The sequence below is a fragment of the Oncorhynchus masou genome, chromosome 2 (genome assembly GCF_036934945.1).
Source record: "Oncorhynchus masou masou isolate Uvic2021 chromosome 2, UVic_Omas_1.1, whole genome shotgun sequence".
Taxonomy (NCBI): Eukaryota; Metazoa; Chordata; class Actinopteri; order Salmoniformes; family Salmonidae; genus Oncorhynchus; species Oncorhynchus masou.
The window spans coordinates 10,252,366-10,271,097 of record NC_088213.1 but is presented as its reverse complement, the minus strand read 5'-3'; the positions used below and the strand labels follow the sequence as shown (position 1 = coordinate 10,271,097).

At 51.6% G+C, this 18,732-nt stretch overlaps 1 pseudogene; it reads left to right on the top strand.

The window, feature by feature from the left end:
- The window catches only part of LOC135555140 (WASP homolog-associated protein with actin, membranes and microtubules-like), a 41,705-nt pseudogene extending 23,459 nt beyond the window's left edge, over positions 1-18,246 (top strand).
- Positions 18,247-18,732: the final 486 nt, after the last annotated feature.

The following is an 18,732-nucleotide window of genomic DNA, read 5'->3' as shown; positions in this document are numbered from 1 at the left end:
TAATATTCTATAAGAGGAACAGGGGCTCCAGCAGTAGTTTCTAGTTAATATTCTATAAGAGGAACAGGTGCTCCAGCAGTAGTTTCTAGTTAATATTCTATAAGAGGAACAGGGGCTCCAGCAGTAGTTTCTAGTTAATATTCTATAAGAGGAACAGGTGCTCCAGCAGTAGTTTCTAGTTAATATTCTATAAGAGGAACAGGGGCTCCAGCAGTAGTTTCTAGTTAATATTCTATAAGTTAATATTCTATAAGGAACAGGGGCTCCAGCAGTAGTTTCTAGTTAATATTCTATAAGAGGAACAGGTGCTCCAGCAGTAGTTTCTAGTTAATATTCTATAAGAGGAACAGGTGCTCCAGCAGTAGTTTCTAGTTAATATTCTATAAGAGGAACAGGTGCTCCAGCAGTAGTTTCTAGTTAATATTCTATAAGAGGAACAGGTGCTCCAGCAGTAGTTTCTAGTTAATATTCTATAAGAGGAACAGGTGCTCCAGCAGTAGTTTCTAGTTAATATTCTATAAGAGGAACAGGTGCTCCAGCAGTCCTATAAGCAGTAGCAGTAGTTTCTAGTTAATATTCTATAAGAGGAACAGGGAGCTCCAGCAGTAGTTTCTAGTTAATATTCTATAAGAGGAACGGGTGCTCCAGCAGTAGTTTCTAGTTAATATTCTATAAGAGGAACGGGTGCTCCAGCAGTAGTTTCTAGTTAATATTCTATAAGAGGAACAGGTGCTCCAGCAGTAGTTTCTAGTTAATATTCTATAAGAGGAACAGGTGCTCCAGCAGTAGTTTCTAGTTAATATTCTATAAGAGGAACAGGTGCTCCAGCAGTAGTTTCTAGTTAATATTCTATAAGAGGAACAGGTGCTCCAGCAGTAGTTCCTAGTTAATATTCTATAAGAGGAACATGTGCTCCAGCAGTAGTTTCTAGTTAATATTCTATAAGAGGAACAGGTGCTCCAGCAGTAGGATATTTGAGGTGCTGGTACTCAGCTCCAGTGAGTTCCTGCGCAAGGCAACCACATACTATATTATACTATGTTGTGTTGTGAGTTCTAACAACCATATACTGATATATACCTATATACTGTTCTATCCTAGACTGTTATGTAGTGTTATAACCATACTGGAGTTGTTGTAACCATAGTGTTCTATATTGTATCCTAGATGGGAGGTCTGTCTGGCCAGGACCAGAGGGGACCAGAGACGGTAGATAATCTAGAGCTTCAGTACTATGACGCTCAGCTAGAACTCTACGATGCCAAGTTTGAGATCCTCAAGAACGAAGAGCTTCTATTGGTCGCTCAGATCGACACCCTGCGACGCCAGATAAAAGGTAGGTTACACACACACACACACACACACACACACACACACACACACACACACACACACACACACACACACACACACACACACACACACACACACATCTATACATTTAGATTTTTCAAAATGCAATGCAAAATGTTCAATTTTTTTTCAAATGACTGAAGATGCCAGTCTCACAGTCCAACATGTTGACATCAGATGTCTGTGGGTCGAGAAGAGCAGCGTGGCTTCCTCTACTGTCCCTAGATGGAGATCTACTTCTGCTGCACCACTGGATGACAAATCATGTCACAAAAGCAGATTTTCTGCATGTGAATTCCTTAATTACTGCCCATGGGGAAAATACTGTTTGTTTCCAAGGGTGTGTGTGTGTTTCTGTCTGCCATCCTTGGCAGGGCTTCGGGTACTTGGCTCTAGAGTCTAGATGTATTTTTATAACATGAGAGAGGAAGGCAGCAACCCCCGACCACTTCATTGTTCTTCCCCGATGAAAAGAGAGAGAAAGCAAAAGAAAAGAGGAGGGTGAAAGAGTGGGAGCAAAATAGAGAGAGAGAGGGGGGGAGAGAAGGAGCAATAGAGGAGGAGGGGGAGGGAGTGAAGGAGGGATAGAGGAGGAGGGGGAGGGAGAGAAGGAGGGATAGAGGAGGAGGGGGAGGGAGAGAAGGAGGGATAGAGGAGGAGGGGGAGGGAGAGAAGGAGGGATAGAGGGGGAGGGAGAGAAGGAGCAATAGAGGAGGAGGGGGAGGGAGTGAAGGAGGGATAGAGGAGGAGGGGGAGGGAGAGGAGGAGGGGGAGGGAGAGAAGGAGGGATAGAGGAGGAGGGGAGGGAGAGAAGGAGGGATAGAGGAGGAGGGGGGGAGGGAGAGAAGGAGGGATAGAGGAGGAGGGGAGAAAGAGGAGGAGGGGGAGGGAGAGAAGGAGCGATAGAGGAGGAGGGGGAGGGAGAGAAGGAGCAATAGAGGAGGAGGGGGAGGGAGAGAAGGAGCGATAGAGGAGGAGGGGAGGGAGAGAAGGAGGGATAGAGGGGAGGGAGAGAAGGAGGGATAGAGGAGGAGGGGGAGGGAGAGAAGGAGCGATAGAGGGGGAGGGAGAGAAGGAGCGATAGAGGGGGGAGGGAGAGAAGAGGAGGGATAGAGGAGGAGGGGGAGGGAGAGAAGGAGGGATAGAGGAGGAGGGGAGGGAGAGAAGGAGGGATAGAGGGGGAGGGAGAGAAGGAGCGATAGAGGAGGAGGGAGAGAAGGAGCGATAGAGGAGGAGGGTGAGGGAGAGAAGGAGCGATAGAGGAGGAGGGGGAGGGAGAGAAGGAGCGATAGAGGAGGAGGGGGAGAAGGAGCGATAGAGGGGGAGGGAGAGAAGGAGCGATAGAGGAGGAGGAGGAGGGTGAGGGAGAGAAGGAGCGATAGAGGAGGTGGGGGAGGGAGAGAAGGAGCGATAGAGGAGGAGGGGGGAGGGGAGAGAGGAGCGATAGAGGAGGAGGGGGAGGGAGAGAAGGAGGGATAGAGGAGGAGGGGTGAGGGAGAGAAGGAGGGATAGAGGAGGAGGGGGAGGGAGAGAAGGAGGGATAGAGGGGGGAGGGAGAGAAGGAGCGATAGAGGAGGAGGGGGAGGGAGAGAAGGAGCGATAGAGGAGGAGGGGGAGGGAGAGAAGGAGGGATAGAGGAGGAGGGGGAGGGAGAGAAGGAGGGATAGAGGAGGAGGGGAGGGAGAGAAGGAGCGATAGAGGAGGAGGGAGAGAAGGAGCGATAGAGGAGGAGGGGGAGGGAGAGGAGGAGGGGAGGGAGAGAAGGAGCGATAGAGGGAGGAGGGGGGAGGGAGAGAAGGAGGGATAGAGGAGGAGGAGGGGTGAGGGAGAGAAGGAGCGATAGAGGAGGAGGGGGAGGGAGAGAAGGAGCGATAGAGGAGGAGGGGGGAGGGAGAGAAGGAGGGATAGAGGGGGAGGGAGAGAAGGAGCAATAGAGGAGGAGGGGGAGGGAGTGAAGGAGGGATAGAGGAGGAGGGGGAGGGAGAGAAGGAGGGATAGAGGAGGAGGGGGAGGGAGAGAAGGAGGGATAGAGGAGGAGGGGGAGGGAGAGAAGGAGGGATAGAGGAGGAGGGGGAGGGAGAGAAGGAGGGATAGAGGGGGGAGGGAGAGAAGGAGCAATAGAGGAGGAGGGGGAGGGAGAGAAGGAGGGATAGAGGGGGAGGGAGAGAAGGAGCAATAGAGGAGGAGCGGGGAGGGAGAGAAGGAGGGATAGAGGGGGGAGGGAGAGAAGGAGCGATAGAGGGGGAGGGAGAGAAGGAGGGATAGAGGAGGAGGGGGAGGGAGAGAAGGAGGGATAGAGGAGGAGGGGGAGGGAGAGAAGGAGGGATAGAGGGGGAGGGAGAGAAGGAGCGATGGAGGAGGGGGAGGGAGAGAAGGAGCGATAGAGGAGGGAGGGTGAGGGAGAGAAGGAGCGATAGAGGAGGAGGGGAGGGAGAGAAGGAGCGCGATAGAGGAGGAGGGGGGAGGGAGAGAAGGAGCGATAGAGGAGGAGGGGAGGGAGAGAAGGAGCGATAGAGGAGGAGGAGGAGGGTGAGGGAGAGAAGGAGCGATAGAGGAGGAGGGGGAGGGAGAGAAGGAGCGATAGAGGAGGAGGAGGAGGGTGAGGGAGAGAAGGAGCGATAGAGGAGGTGGGGGAGGGAGAGAAGGAGCGATAGAGGAGGAGGGGGAGGGAGAGAAGGAGGGGGAGGGAGAGAAGGGAGCGATAGAGGAGGAGGGGGAGGGAGAGTAGAAGGGATAGAGGAGGAGGGGTGAGGGAGAGAAGGAGGGATAGAGGAGGAGGGGAGGGAGAGAAGGAGGGATAGAGGAGGAGGGGGGAGGGAGAGAAGGAGCGATAGAGGAGGAGGGGGGAGGGAGAGAAGGAGCGATAGAGGAGGGGGGGGAGGGAGAGAAGGAGGGATAGAGGAGGAGGGGGAGGGAGAGAAGGAGGGATAGAGGAGGAGGGGGGAGGGAGAGAAGGAGCGATAGAGGAGGAGGGAGAGAAGGAGCGATAGAGGAGGAGGGGGAGGGAGAGGAGGAGGGGGAGGGAGAGAAGGAGCGATAGAGGAGGAGGGGGAGGGAGAGAAGGAGGGATAGAGGAGGAGGGGGTGAGGGAGAGAAGGAGCGATAGAGGAGGAGGGGGGAGGGAGAGAAGGAGCGATAGAGGAGGAGGGGGGAGGGAGAGAAGGAGGGATAGAGGGGGAGGGAGAGAAGGAGCAATAGAGGAGGAGGGGGGAGGGAGTGAAGGAGGGATAGAGGAGGAGGGGGAGGGAGAGAAGGAGGGATAGAGGAGGAGGGGGGAGGGAGAGAAGGAGGGATAGAGGAGGAGGGGGAGGGAGAGAAGGAGGGATAGAGGGAGGAGGGGGAGGGAGAGAAGGAGGGATAGAGGGGGAGGGAGAGAAGGAGCAATAGAGGAGGAGGGGGAGGGAGAGAAGGAGGGATAGAGGGGGAGGGAGAGAAGGAGCAATAGAGGAGGAGCGGGGAGGGAGAGAAGGAGGGATAGAGGGGGAGGGAGAGAAGGAGGGATAGAGGAGGAGGGGGGGAGAGAAGGAGCGATAGAGGGGGAGGGAGAGAAGGAGGGATAGAGGAGGAGGGGGAGGGAGAGAAGGAGGGATAGAGGAGGAGGGGGAGGGAGAGAAGGAGGGATAGAGGGGGGAGGGAGAGAAGGAGCGATGGAGGAGGGGGAGGGAGAGAAGGAGCGATAGAGGAGGAGGGTGAGGGAGAGAAGGAGCGATAGAGGAGGAGGGGGAGGGAGAGAAGGAGCGATAGAGGAGGAGGGGGAGGGAGAGAAGGAGCGATAGAGGAGGAGGGGGAGGGAGAGAAGGAGCGATAGAGGAGGAGGAGGAGGGTGAGGGAGAGAAGGAGCGATAGAGGAGGAGGGGAGGGAGAGAAGTAGCGATAGAGGAGGAGGGGGAGGGAGAGAAGGAGCGATAAAGGAGGAGGGGGAGGGAGAGAAGGAGCGATAGAGGAGGAGGGGGGAGGGAGAGAAGGGAGCGATAGAGGAGGAGGGGGAGGGAGAGAAGGAGCGATAGAGGAGGAGGGGGAGGGAGAGAAGGAGGGATAGAGGAGGAGGGGGAGGGAGAGAAGGAGGGATAGAGGAGGAGGGGGAGGGAGAGAAGGAGCGATAGAGGAGGAGGGGGAGGGAGAGAAGGAGCGATAGAGGAGGAGGGGGAGGGAGAGAAGAGTGGGAGGAGGAGGGGAGGGAGAGGGAGGGGGGGAGGGATAGAGGAGGAGGGGGAGGGGGGGAGAGAAGGAGGGATAGAGGGGGAGGGAGAGAAGGAGGGATAGAGGAGGAGGGGGGAGGGAGAGAAGGAGCGATAGAGGAGGAGGGGAGGGAGAGAAGGAGCGATAGAGGAGGAGGGAGAGAAGGAGGGTTAGAGGAGGAGGGGGAGGGAGAGATGGAGCGATAGAGGGGTAAGGGAGAGAAGGAGCAATAGAGGGAGAGAAGGAGCGATAGAGGAGGAGGGGGGAGGGAGAGAAGGAGGGATAGAGGAGGAGGGGGAGGGAGAGAAGGAGGGATAGAGGAGGAGGGGGAGGGAGAGAAGGAGCGATAGAGGAGGAGGGGGAGGGAGAGAAGGAGGGATAGAGGAGGAGGGGGAGGGAGAGAAGGAGCGATAGAGGGGTGAGGGGGGAGGGATAGAGGAGGGGAGAGAAGGAGCGATTGAGGAGGAGGGGGGAGGGAGAGAAGGAGCGATAGAGGAGGAGGGGGAGGGAGAGAAGGAGCGATAGAGGAGGAGGGGGAGGGAGAGAAGGAGCGATAGAGGAGGAGGGGGGAGGGAGAGAAGGAGGGATAGAGGAGGAGGGGGAGGGAGAGAAGGAGCGATAGAGGAGGAGGGGGAGGGAGAGAAGGAGCGATAGAGGGGGAGGGAGAGAAGGAGCGATAGAGGAGGAGGGGGAGGGAGAGAAGGAGCGATAGAGGAGGAGGGGGGAGGGAGAGAAGGAGGGATAGAGGAGGAGGGGGAGGGAGAGACAGGAGGGGGTGAGGGAGAGAAGGAGCGACAGGGAGGAGTGGGGGGAGGGAGAGAAGGAGCAATAGAGGGGGAGGGAGAGAAGGAGCGATAGAGGGGGAGGGAGAGAAGGAGCGATAGAGGGGGAGGGAGAGAAGGAGCGACAGGGAGGAGGGGGAGGGAGAGACAGGAGGGGGTGAGGGAGAGAAGGAGCGACAGGGAGGAGTGTGGGGAGAGGGAGAGAAGGAGCGATGGAGGAGGGGGAGGGAGAGAAGGAGCGATAGAGGGGGGGAGAGAAGGAGCGATAGAGGAGGAGGGGGAGGGAGTGAAGGAGCGACAGGAAGGAGTGTGGGGGGAGGGAGAGAAGGAGCAAAAGAGGAGGAGGGGGGAGGGAAAGAAGGAGGGACAGGGAGGAGTGTGGGGGGAGGGAGAGAGAGCAGTGGGGAGAGGGAGAGAAGGAGCTGCAGAGGAGGAAGAAGTGACAGTGGGGGGATGGAGGGAGAGATGGAGCAACAGAGCGGGGGGAGGGAAGGGGTGAGGGAGAGAAGGAGAGACGGGGGAGGGAGTTTAGAAGCAACAGAGTGGGGGGAGGGGGAGAGAGACAGGAGGGGGAGGGAGAGACAGTGGGGAGGGAAAGGAGCGACATAGAGGAGTGCGGTGGGAGGGAGAGGAAGGAGAGAGGGAGCAACAGGGAGGAGGGAGAGAACAACAGAGGAAGAGGAGATGGGAAGCGACAGATGTCTGCTTATCAGATTGTGTCTACAGTGATTTATAGAATGTTTCAGCTCTTTCAGAGCTGAAAGAGGAGGTGGTGTGTGTGTTTCAGAGCTGAAAGAGGAGGTGGTGTGTTATGGTGTGTGTTTCAGAGCTGAAAGAGGAGGTGGTGTGTGTTTCAGAGCTGAAAGAGGAGGTGGTGTGTGTGTTTCAGAGCTGAAAGAGGAGGTGGTGTGTGTGTTTCAGAGCTGAAAGAGGAGGTGGTGTGTGTTTCAGAGCTGAAAGAGGAGGTGGTGTGTGTGTTTCAGAGCTGAAAGAGGAGGTGGTGTGTGTGTTTCAGAGCTGAAAGAGGTGGTGTGAGCTGAAAGAGGAGGTGGTGTGTGTTTCAGAGCTGAAAGAGGAGGTGGTGTGTGTTTCAGAGCTGAAAGAGGAGGTGGTGTGTGTGTTTCAGAGCTGAAAGAGGAGGTGGTGTGTGTGTGTTTCGGAGCTGAAAGAGGAGGTGGTGTGTGTGTGTTTCGGAGCTGAAAGAGGAGGTGGTGTGTGTGTGTTTCGGAGCTGAAAGAGGAGGTGGTGTGTGTGTGTTTCGGAGCTGAAAGAGGAGGTGGTGTGTGTGTGTTTCGGAGCTGAAAGAGGTGGTGTGTGTGTGTTTCGGAGCTGAAAGTGGTGTGTGTGTGTTTCGGAGCTGAAAGAGGAGGTGGTGTGTGTGTGTTTCGGAGCTGAAAGAGGAGGTGGTGTGTGTGTGTTTGGAGCTGAAAGAGGAGGTGGTGTGTGTGTGTTTTCGGAGCTGAAAGAGGAGGTGGTGTGTGTGTGTTTGTTTCGGAGCTGAAAGAGGAGGTGGTGTGTGTGTGTTTCGGAGCTGAAAGAGGAGGTGGTGTGTGTGTGTTTCGGAGCTGAAAGAGGAGGTGGTGTGTGTGTGTTTCGGAGCTGAAAGAGGAGGTGGTGTGTGTGTGTTTCGGAGCTGAAAGAGGAGGTGGTGTGTGTGTGTTTTAGGAGCTGAAAGAGGAGGTGGTGTGTGTGTGTTTCGGAGCTGAAAGAGGAGGTGGTGTGTGTGTGTTTTCGGAGCTGAAAGAGGAGGTGGTGTGTGTGTGTTTCGGAGCTGAAAGAGGAGGTGGTGTGTGTGTGTTTCGGAGCTGAAAGAGGAGGTGGTGTGTGTGTGTGTTTCGGAGCTGAAAGAGCTGAAAAGAGGAGGTGGTGTGTGTGTGTTTCGGAGCTGAAAGAGGAGGTGGTGTGTGTGTTTCGGAGCTGAAAGAGGAGGTGGTGTGTGTGTGTTTCGGAGCTGAAAGAGGAGGTGGTGTGTGTGTGTTTCGGAGCTGAAAGAGGAGGTGGTGTGTGTGTGTTTCGGAGCTGAAAGAGGAGGTGGTGTGTGTGTTTCGGAGCTGAAAGAGGAGGTGGTGTGTGTGTGTGTGTTTCAGAGCTGAAAGAGGAGGTGGTGTGTGTGTGTTTCAGAGCTGAAAGAGGAGGTGGTGTGTGTGTGTTTCAGAGCTGAAAGAGGAGGTGGTGTGTGTGTGTTTCAGAGCTGAAAGAGGAGGTGGTGTGTGTGTGTTTCAGAGCTGAAAGAGGAGGTGGTGTATTATGATGTGTGTGAGGATCCAGAGGAGCTCCAAAGCCTGTCACAGATAGCTGCACCTTTAGACCCCACCCACGCACCTGTCAATCACCTGGGGCGACGCCTACAGCAGCTGGAAGCCAAGAGAGGGAACATCTGTGCCCGCCGAGCATACCTCCGCAACAAGAAGGTACCCTGAGGGGGGGGGGGGGTTTGAACCTACCTCCACAGTGAGAAGGTAACGGGGGTGTGTGTGTGTGTGTTAACCTACCTCCACAGTGAGAAAGTACCAGGGGGTGTGTGTGTGTGTGTTAACCTACCTCCACAGTGAGAAAGTACCAGGGGGTGTGTGTGTGTGTTAACCTACCTCCACAGTGAGAAGGTACCGGGGGGTGTGTGTTAACCTACCTCCACAGTGAGAAGGTACCGGGGGGTGTGTGTTAACCTACCTCCACAGTGAGGAGGTACCAGGGGGTGTGTGTTAACCTACCTCCACAGTGAGAAGGTACCAGGGGGTGTGTGTTAACCTACCTCCACAGTGAGATGGTACCAGGGGGTGTGTGTTAACCTACCTCCACAGTGAGAAGGTACCAGGGGGTGTGTGTTAACCTACCTCCACAGTGAGATGGTACCAGGGGGTGTGTGTTAACCTACCTCCACAGTGAGGAGGTACCAGGGGGTGTGTGTTAACCTACCTCCACAGTGAGAAGGTACCAGGGGGTGTGTGTTAACCTACCTCCACAGTAAGATGGTACCAGGGGGTGTGTGTTAACCTACCTCCACAGTGAGGAGGTACCAGGGGGTGTGTGTTAACCTACCTCCACAGTGAGAAGGTACCAGGGGTGTGTGTTAACCTACCTCCACAGTGAGATGGTACCAGGGGGTGTGTGTTAACCTACCTCCACAGTGAGAAGGTACCAGGGGGTGTGTGGTAACCTACCTCCACAGTGAGGAGGTACCAGGGGGTGTGTGTTAACCTACCTCCACAGTGAGGAGGTACCAGGGGGTGTGTGGTAACCTACCTCCACAGCAAGAAGGTACCAGGGGGTGTGTGTTAACCTACCTCCACAGTAAGATGGTACCAGGGGGTGTGTGGTAACCTACCTCCACAGTGAGAAGGTACCAGGGGGTGTGTGTTAACCTACCTCCACAGTGAGGAGGTACCAGGGGGTGTGTGTTAACCCTACCTCCACAGTGAGGAGGTACCAGGGGGTGAGTGGTAACCCTACCTCCACAGTGAGAAGGTACCAGGGGGTGTGTGTTAACCTACCTCCACAGTGAGAAGGTACCAGGGGGTGTGTGTTAACCTACCTCCACAGCAAGAAGGTACCAGGGGGTGAGTGTTAACCTACCTCCACAGTAAAAGGTACCAGGGGGTGTGTGTTAACCTACCTCCACAGTGAGGAGGTACCAGGGGGTGTGTGGTAACCTACCTCCACAGTGAGGAGGTACCAGGGGGTGTGTGGTAACCTACCTCCACAGTAAGAACGTTGTAACGTGGTGTCTGTTGTGTTGTAATGTGGTGTCTGTGTTGTGGTGTCTTTGTTGTAACGTGGTGTCGTGTCTGTGTTGTGTGTGTGTGTGTGTGTCGGTGTGTGTAACATGGTGTGTGGTGTTACAGGATCAGTGTGTGGAGGCTAACGAGCAGAAGCGCCGTCTGGCCCAGCACAGCTCCACTCACTTTACCCAGCACCACGGAGTAGCCCTGGTGAGTTACCATGACAACATGCACACACGCTCTTAAAGGATCCCTTTACCCAGCACCACAGAGTAGCCCTGGTGAGTTACCATAGTAACGAGGGCAAACCCACCCACGGAAACACCCACACTGGAGACACCATCCTCGGTTTACATGATCTCTCTCTGTCTCTCTCTCTCTCTCTGTCTCTCTCTCTCTCTGTGTCTGTCTCTCTGTCTGTCTCTCTCTCTCTCTCTCTCTCTGTCTCTCTCTCTCTGTTTCGGTCTCTTCTATAGCTACCTAAAATGTTCCTAAAGCAGTGGGGTTAACTTTCTCAGTTGATTCCAGCAGTCTTGTCTTATTTCCCTCCGTGTCCCTCCAGAAGAGAGAGAAGAGGAGAGAGGAGGAAGAGAGGAGGAAGGAGTGGATGGACCAGGAGAGAGAGAGAACCCTGAGCAGGCTCCGTTCCTTCAGAGAGGTAATCAGTCAACCCGTCAAGTATCCTCTCATGGATGGAGGGACTGAAGGAAGATGGGAAGGATGTGTTACTGAAGTGTGTTTTCCTGCTGTCTTTCCTGTAGAAGCGACAGGGAAGTTACGTCCTGAAGACTCCACGATCCAAGATGGCTGCCAGGGAGCCGCAGTGTTCCGACCTCTCCCAGCCTCTGTCAATCATTAGCATCGGCCCCTCCCCTTCATCTAATGGGGCCGCCCCCAGAAAGACCCCCAGGAAACTCAAACCAAAAGACATCCCCGTCCAAATCTTCACTCCTCCTCTCCCTCCGCCAACTACACCTCCCACTACAGCTGTACCCCCACCTCAGACCTCCTCTCCTCCTCCCCCTCCTCCTCCCCCTCCCCTACCCCCACCTCCTCCCCCTCCACCCCTCCCTGCCCTCACCCCCTGTAAGACAGAGGTAGGGGACTCCCCCATGCCTCTCAGTGAGAGAGAGGCCGCACCCTTCCCTGCCAAAATGACCCTGAAGCAGAACCTAGGTGAGAATGATCCACCTTCCAGTGCCGGTCTGTTTCTGATGCAGTAGCTACTTGTCCCGGCTCATTATTTCTCCTACTGTTGTAAAAAGGGAAAGTCTCTGTCTTCTACAAGTTTCTACTGTAGCTGCACCTTGTGACAGCTCTCTTGACAGCTTTTACTCTCTTTCCATATCTGCTCTCTCGTTTCTCTCTCTCCCACCTGTCTTCCCCTGCTTCTACTCTCTCGTTTCTCTCTCTCCCACCTGTCTTCCCCTGCTTCTACTCTCTTTTCATATCTGCTCTCTCTCGTTTCTCTCTCCCACCTTTCTTTCCTTACTTCTTCTCTCTCTCACACACCTCTTCCCCTGCTTCTTCTCTCTCTCTCTCTCACCTCTTCCCCTGCTTCTTCTCTCTCCCCCTCGCTCTCTCTCTCTCCCTCTCTCTCTCTCTCACTCACCTCTTCCCCTGCTTCTTCTCACTCTCTCTCTGTCTCGGTCTCTCTCTCGGTCTCTCTCTCACCTCTTCCCCTGCTTCTTCTCTCTCCCTCTCTCTCTCTCTCTCTCTTGTTTCTCTCTCTCCCACCTTTCTTCCCATGCTTCTTCTTCTCTCTCTCTCCCTCCAGGTTCTATGGACGAGGTGTTGGCATCATTACAGCGTGGTCAGGTCAGGCTGCGTCGTGTCCAGCCCCTTGCCCCTCCTGGTCCCGGCCTGGCGCCCTCCGGTGGCGACCTCAGGGATAACATAATGTCTGCCATCAGACTTGGGGTCAAACTACGCAAGGTCAGCATCAGGCATCACATTAATGACAATGTGCAGGAGTTACATCACATTAATGACAATGTGCAGGAGTTACATCACATTAATGACAATGTGCAGGAGTTACATCACATTAATGACAATGTGCAGGAGTTACATCACATTAATGACAATGTGCAGGAGTTAGCTATGTTGCATCACATTCATGACAATGTACAGGAGTTAGCCATGAAGCTATGTTGCATCACATTAATGACAATGTGCAGGAGTTAGCTATGTTGCATCACATTCATGACAATGTACAGGAGTTAGCCATGAAGCTATGTTGCATCACATTAATGACAATGTGCAGGAGTTAGCTATGTTGCATCACATTCATGACAATGTACAGGAGTTAGCCATGAAGCTATGTTGCATCACATTCATGACAATGTACAGGAGTTAGCCATGAAGCTATGTTGCATCACATTCATGACAATGTACAGGAGTTAGCCATGAAGCTATGTTGCATCACATTAATGACAATGTGCAGGAGTTAGCTATGTTGCATCACATTAATGACAATGTGCAGGAGTTAGCTATGTTGCATCACATTCATGACAATGTGCAGAAGTTAGCCATGAAGCTACATAATGGCCCAATAAGTGACTTAAAAAAAAATATATATGTTTGAAAAGAGCACGGCATAATTAATTGTTAAAGTTATTTCTGAATGTTTATCAAAGTGACCGGCGCTGTGTCCACCACAACCCTCTACATGACTTCTATAGGAACCCCTCTGGACCGATTACACCCCCTGCTACGTGACTTCTACAGGAACCCCTCTGGACCGATTACACCCCCTGCTACCTGACTTCTATAGGAACCCCTCTGGACCGATTACACCCCCTGCTACGTGACTTCTATAGGAACCCCTCTGGACCGATTACACCCCCTGCTACCTGACTTCTATAGGAAACCCTCTGGACCGATTACACCCCCTGCTACGTGACTTCTATAGGAACCCCTCCGGACCGATTACACCCCCTGCTACGTGACTTCTATAGGAACCCCTCTGGACCGATTACACCCCCTGCTACGTGACTTCTATAGGAACCCCTCTGGACCGATTACACCCCCTGCTACCTGACTTCTATAGGAACCACTCTGGACCGATTACACCCCCTGCTACCTGACTTCTATAGGAACCCCTCTGGACCGATTACAACCCCTCAACCTGCGGGATCAATACCTGTTAGTGAAGGTGTCAGAGATGACCTGCGGGATCAATACCTGTTAGTCAAGGTGTCAGAGATGACCTACAGGATCAATCCCTGTTAGTCAAGGTGTCAGATAGAGACGACCTGCGGGATCAATACCTGTTAGTCAAGGTGTCAGATAGAGACGACCTACAGGATCAATACCTGTTAGTGAAGGTGTCAGAGATGACCTACAGGATCAATACCTGTTAGTAAAGGTGTCAGATAGAGACGACCTACAGGATCAATACCTGTTAGTGAAGGTGTCAGCTAGAGACGACCTACAGGATCAATACCTGTTAGTAAAGGTGTCAGAGACGACCTACAGGATCAATACCTGTTAGTAAAGGTGTCAGATAGAGACGACCTACAGGATCAATACCTGTTAGTGAAGGTGTCAGAGACGACCTACAGGATCAATACCTGTTAGTAAAGGTGTCAGATAGAGACGACCTACAGGATCAATACCTGTTAGTAAAGGTGTCAGAGACGACCTACAGGATCAATACCTGTTAGTAAAGGTGTCAGATAGAGACGACCTACAGGATCAATACCTGTTAGTAAAGGTGTCAGATAGAGACGACCTACAGGATCAATACCTGTTAGTGAAGGTGTCAGATAGAGACGACCTACAGGATCAATACCTGTTAGTGAAGGTGTCAGAGACGACCTGCAGGAGCTAGCAGGGATTTGTAGTTTTGCATGATGTGTATTTTGATGCTAATTAGCATTTTAGAATCAGAGTAAATGAAGATGAATATATTGATAAAAATCACCTTGTCTGAGAGAGACTTGGTTATCAGAACGCCATCCCAGGGTACACCGAGGGTACAGGTTACACCTACACTGTATATAGCTACTGACCCTGGAACTGTCCCTGTATATAGCTACTGACCCTGTATATAGCTACTGACCCTGTATATAGCTACTGACCCTGGAACTGTCCCTGTATATAGCTACTGACCCTGTATATAGCTACTGACCCTGTATATAGCTACTGACCCTGTATATAGCTACTGACCCTGGAACTGTCCCTGTATATAGCTACTGACCCTGGAACTGTCCCTGTATATAACTACTGATCCTGGAACTGTCCCTGTATATAGCTACTGATCCTGGAACTGTCCCTGTATATAGCTACTGACCCTGGAACTGTCCCTGTATATAGCTACTGACCCTGTATATAGCTACTGACCCTGTATATAGCTACTGACCCTGGAACTGTCCCTGTATATAGCTACTGTCCCTGTATATAGCTACTGTCCCTGTATATAGCTACTGACCCTGTATATAGCTACTGACCCTGTATATAGCTACTGACCCTGGAACTGTCCCTGTATATAGCTACTGTCCCTGTATATAGCTACTGACCCTGTATATAGCTACTGACCCTGGAACTGTCCCTGTATATAGCTACTGACCCTGTATATAGCTACTGACCCTGGAACTGTCCCTGTATATAGCTACTGACCCTGTATATAGCTACTGACCCTGGAACTGTCCCTGTCTATAGCTACTGACCCTGGAACTGTCCCTGTATATAGCTACTGACCCTGGAACTGTCCCTGTATATAACTACTGACCCTGGAACTGTCCCTGTATATAGCTACTGACCCTGGAACTGTCCCTGTATATAACTACTGACCCTGGAACTGTCCCTGTCTATAGCTACTGACCCTGGAACTGTCCCTGTATATAGCTACTGACCCTGGAACTGTCCCTGTCTATAGCTACTGACCCTGAAACTGTCCCTGTATATAGCTACTGACCCTGGAACTGTCCCTGTCTATAGCTACTGACCCTGGAACTGTCCCTGTATATAACTACTGATCCTGGAACTGTCCCTGTATATAGCTACTGACCCTGTATATAGCTACTGACCCTGTATATAGCTACTGACCCTGGAACTGTCCCTGTATATAGCTACTGTCCCTGGAACTGTCCCTGTATATAGCTACTGTCCCTGTATATAGCTACTGTCCCTGTATATAGCTACTGTCCCTGTATATAGCTACTGTCCCTGTATATAGCTACTGACCCTGTATATAGCTACTGACCCTGTATATAGCTACTGACCCTGTATATAGCTACTGTCCCTGTATATAGCTACTGTCCCTGTATATAGCTGCTGACCCTGTATATAGCTACTGACCCTGTATATAGCTACTGACCCTGTTCTTCTGGTCTTTATTCATGTTATGGATTTCTACTGATATTAATTACTGCATTGATGAGAAAGAAAGGAATTTCACTGTAGTAGTGCACGTGACAAAGACTGTAGTAGTGCACGTGACAAAGACTGTAGTAGTGCACGTGACAAACACTGTAGCAGTGCACGTGACAAACACTGTAGCAGTGCACGTGACAAACACTGTAGCAGTGCACGTGACAAACACTGTAGCAGTGCACGTGACAAACACTGTAGCAGTGCACGTGACAAAGACTGTAGCAGTGCACGTGACAAAGACTGTAGCAGTGCGTGACAAAGACTGTAGCAGTGCACGTGACAAAGACTGTAGCAGTGCACGTGACAAAGACTGTAGCAGTGCACGTGACAAAGACTGTAGCAGTGCACGTGACAAAGACTGTAGCAGTGCACGTGACAAAGACTGTAGCAGTGCACGTGACAAAGACTGTAGCAGTGCACGTGACAAAGACTGTAGCAGTGCACGTGACAAAGACTGTAGCAGTGCACGTGACAAAGACTGTAGCAGTGCACGTGACAAAGACTGTAGCAGTGCACGTGACAAAGACTGTAGCAGTGCACGTGACAAAGACTGTAGCAGTGCACGTGACAAAGACTGTAGCAGTGCACGTGACAAACACTGTAGCAGTGCGTGACAAACACTGTAGCAGTGCACGTGACAAACACTGTAGCAGTGCACGTGACAAACACTGTAGCAGTGCACGTGACAAACACTGTAGCAGTGCACGTGACAAACACTGTAGCAGTGCACGTGACAAACACTGTAGCAGTGCACGTGACAAACACTTGAAACGATGGGTAGCTCTCTGAACCGGGTCCCACTGGCTAACTTGATGACCCTGCTCTGTGATGTCCCCTCCAGGTGGTCCCAGCGACGCCCCTGCCCCAGGACAGCAGGGACACGGATCTGCAGAGGAGCATCAAGGCAGCCATGCAGAGGATGAAGAAGGTCTCCTCCGACTCGGATGATGAAGATGAGGAGAGAGGAGAGGACAACACGCCCTCGGCTGAGTGGGACAGCTGAGAGGAGACGTTTGCACGGACAGACAGACAGACACTCGGACACATCCATAAAACAGGCGTACTGTGTGTGTGTGTGTGTGTGTGTGTGTGTGTGTCTCAGCGGGGGGAACAAGTATTTGATACACGGCCGATTTTTGCAGGTTTTCCTACTTACAAAACATGTAGATATACTTATGTCATGCAATAAAATGCAAATGAATTACTTAAAAATCTTACAATGTGATTTTCGTTTTAGATTCCGTCTCTCACAGTTGAAGTGTACCTATGATTAAAAAGAATTACAGACCCCTACATGCTTTGTAAGTAGGAAAACCTGCAAAATCTGGAGTGTATCAAATACTTGTTCTCCCCACTGTATAGACACACACACACGTACAAAACATTCACTAATCAATAGGTTAACCATGTTGCCAAGGGTTTAGTCGTGTGATTAGTCAGGTTTACTGTTTGATGTAAAACTTGATCCATAGAGAAGAGATCGTATCTTAAAACACCCTGAAGCACTGTGCCCAAATATCCACAACCTGTTACCAGGGTTCAAGGCTACAGCCTCTTTTTCACCAAGCTTTGAAACTAGCTGTTATCTGGCTAAAAAGCTCCCACCAATTCCAGATTTTCATGAATTCTTGTTTGTACGCTTGTCTAGTCTTCCGTTTGCAAACAAGCCTGAGGACTTGACATTGAAGTATTGTCCAACTGCTTTACACACACAGAGAGAGACACAGAGAGAGAGAGAGACACAGAGAGAGAGAGAGACACAGAGAGAGAGAGAGAGACACAGAGAGAGAGAGAGAGAGAGACACAGAGAGAGAGAGACACAGAGAGAGAGAGACACAGAGAGAGAGAGAGAGAGAGACACAGAGAGAGAGAGAGAGACACAGAGAGAGAGAGAGAGAGACACAGAGAGAGACACAGAGAGAGACAGAGAGAGAGACACAGAGAGAGACACAGACAGAGACTGTGTCTATGGTTGCAGGCCCCTGCAGCGTGTTCAACTAGAACAGGTGGCAGACCTTACCGTGTGATGCGGTTCAGGTTGTCATCGTATCACACTACATCTCCCTTAATGTTTGTCTCGTTGGAACTGGTGTCCGCCCTGCGTAACATAACTGACCAACCATTGAAGGGGAAATCATTTATTTGATCGTTTTTTTTGTTTGTTTCTGCTTCATGATTTTATCTACGGATGAAAACGAGCTCGTTTTGCCAACTCCGGCACATTTACTTTGATGAGGAAAACTGAAATGTTGATGACTGTGCACTCTGTGTCCGACAACGCCATAAAATAACCCTTCAACTATGACCTCTGCCCTTCATGAACAAATGAACAGAATAGAGCTTTACCCAGTTTACCATCATGAACTAAAACAGTAGGATGAAGTTGACCCCGTAGGCACAACAGCCCTAGGATCAGCCCCCCCCCCCCAATCCCAACCTTAACCATTAGGGGGAATAATCTAAAACTGGCCTTGGGTCAGTGTCTCGGGGCCAACGTCACCCGAGCATTTCTAATGATGCTACGTTATTACAGTGCACTTGATTTGACCGGATTGTCATGGAGACGCCAAAGGCCGTGTTCCAGACTGCCTGCAAAAGCAGCAGCTTTAAGACAAATGAAACAACGATTGGGTGCGTGACTGCGATGTAGGTGGCCTGGAACATGGCCAGATGTATGAATGAGCACCAGTGCATTGATTTAATATTGTCTACTGTCAAACCCAGTTTCCATTCGACTGTTAAGTGTTATTTTAAAGTGAGAACGTTATGCTCAAGTGCCTTGGGGACTGTAAGTTATTACGAGCCGTCATTCACCAATAAACTGTCGTTGAATAAGGTTTCTGTAGTGTACTTTTACAACCGTTCTGTCCAGGAGAGATTATCTTTATAATGGGGGAAAACACACTAATAATGGATCATTCCAGTTTTCACATCATTACTGTGACATGGGGGGATGGGGGGGTTAGGACATGGACAAACACACTATCCAGGATACACATAACATTACTGTGACATGGGGGATGGGGGGTTAGGACATGGACAAACACACTATCCAGGATACACATAACATTACTGTGACATGGGGGGATGGGGGGTTAGGACATGGACAAACACACTATCCAGGATACACATAACATTACTGTGACATGGGGGGATGGGGGGTTAGGACATGGACAAACACACTATCCAGGATACACATAACATTACTGTGACATGGGGGGATGGGGGGTTAGGACATGGACAAACACACTATCCAGGATACACATAACATTACTGTGACATGGGGGGATGGGGGGTTAGGACATGGACAAACACACTATCCA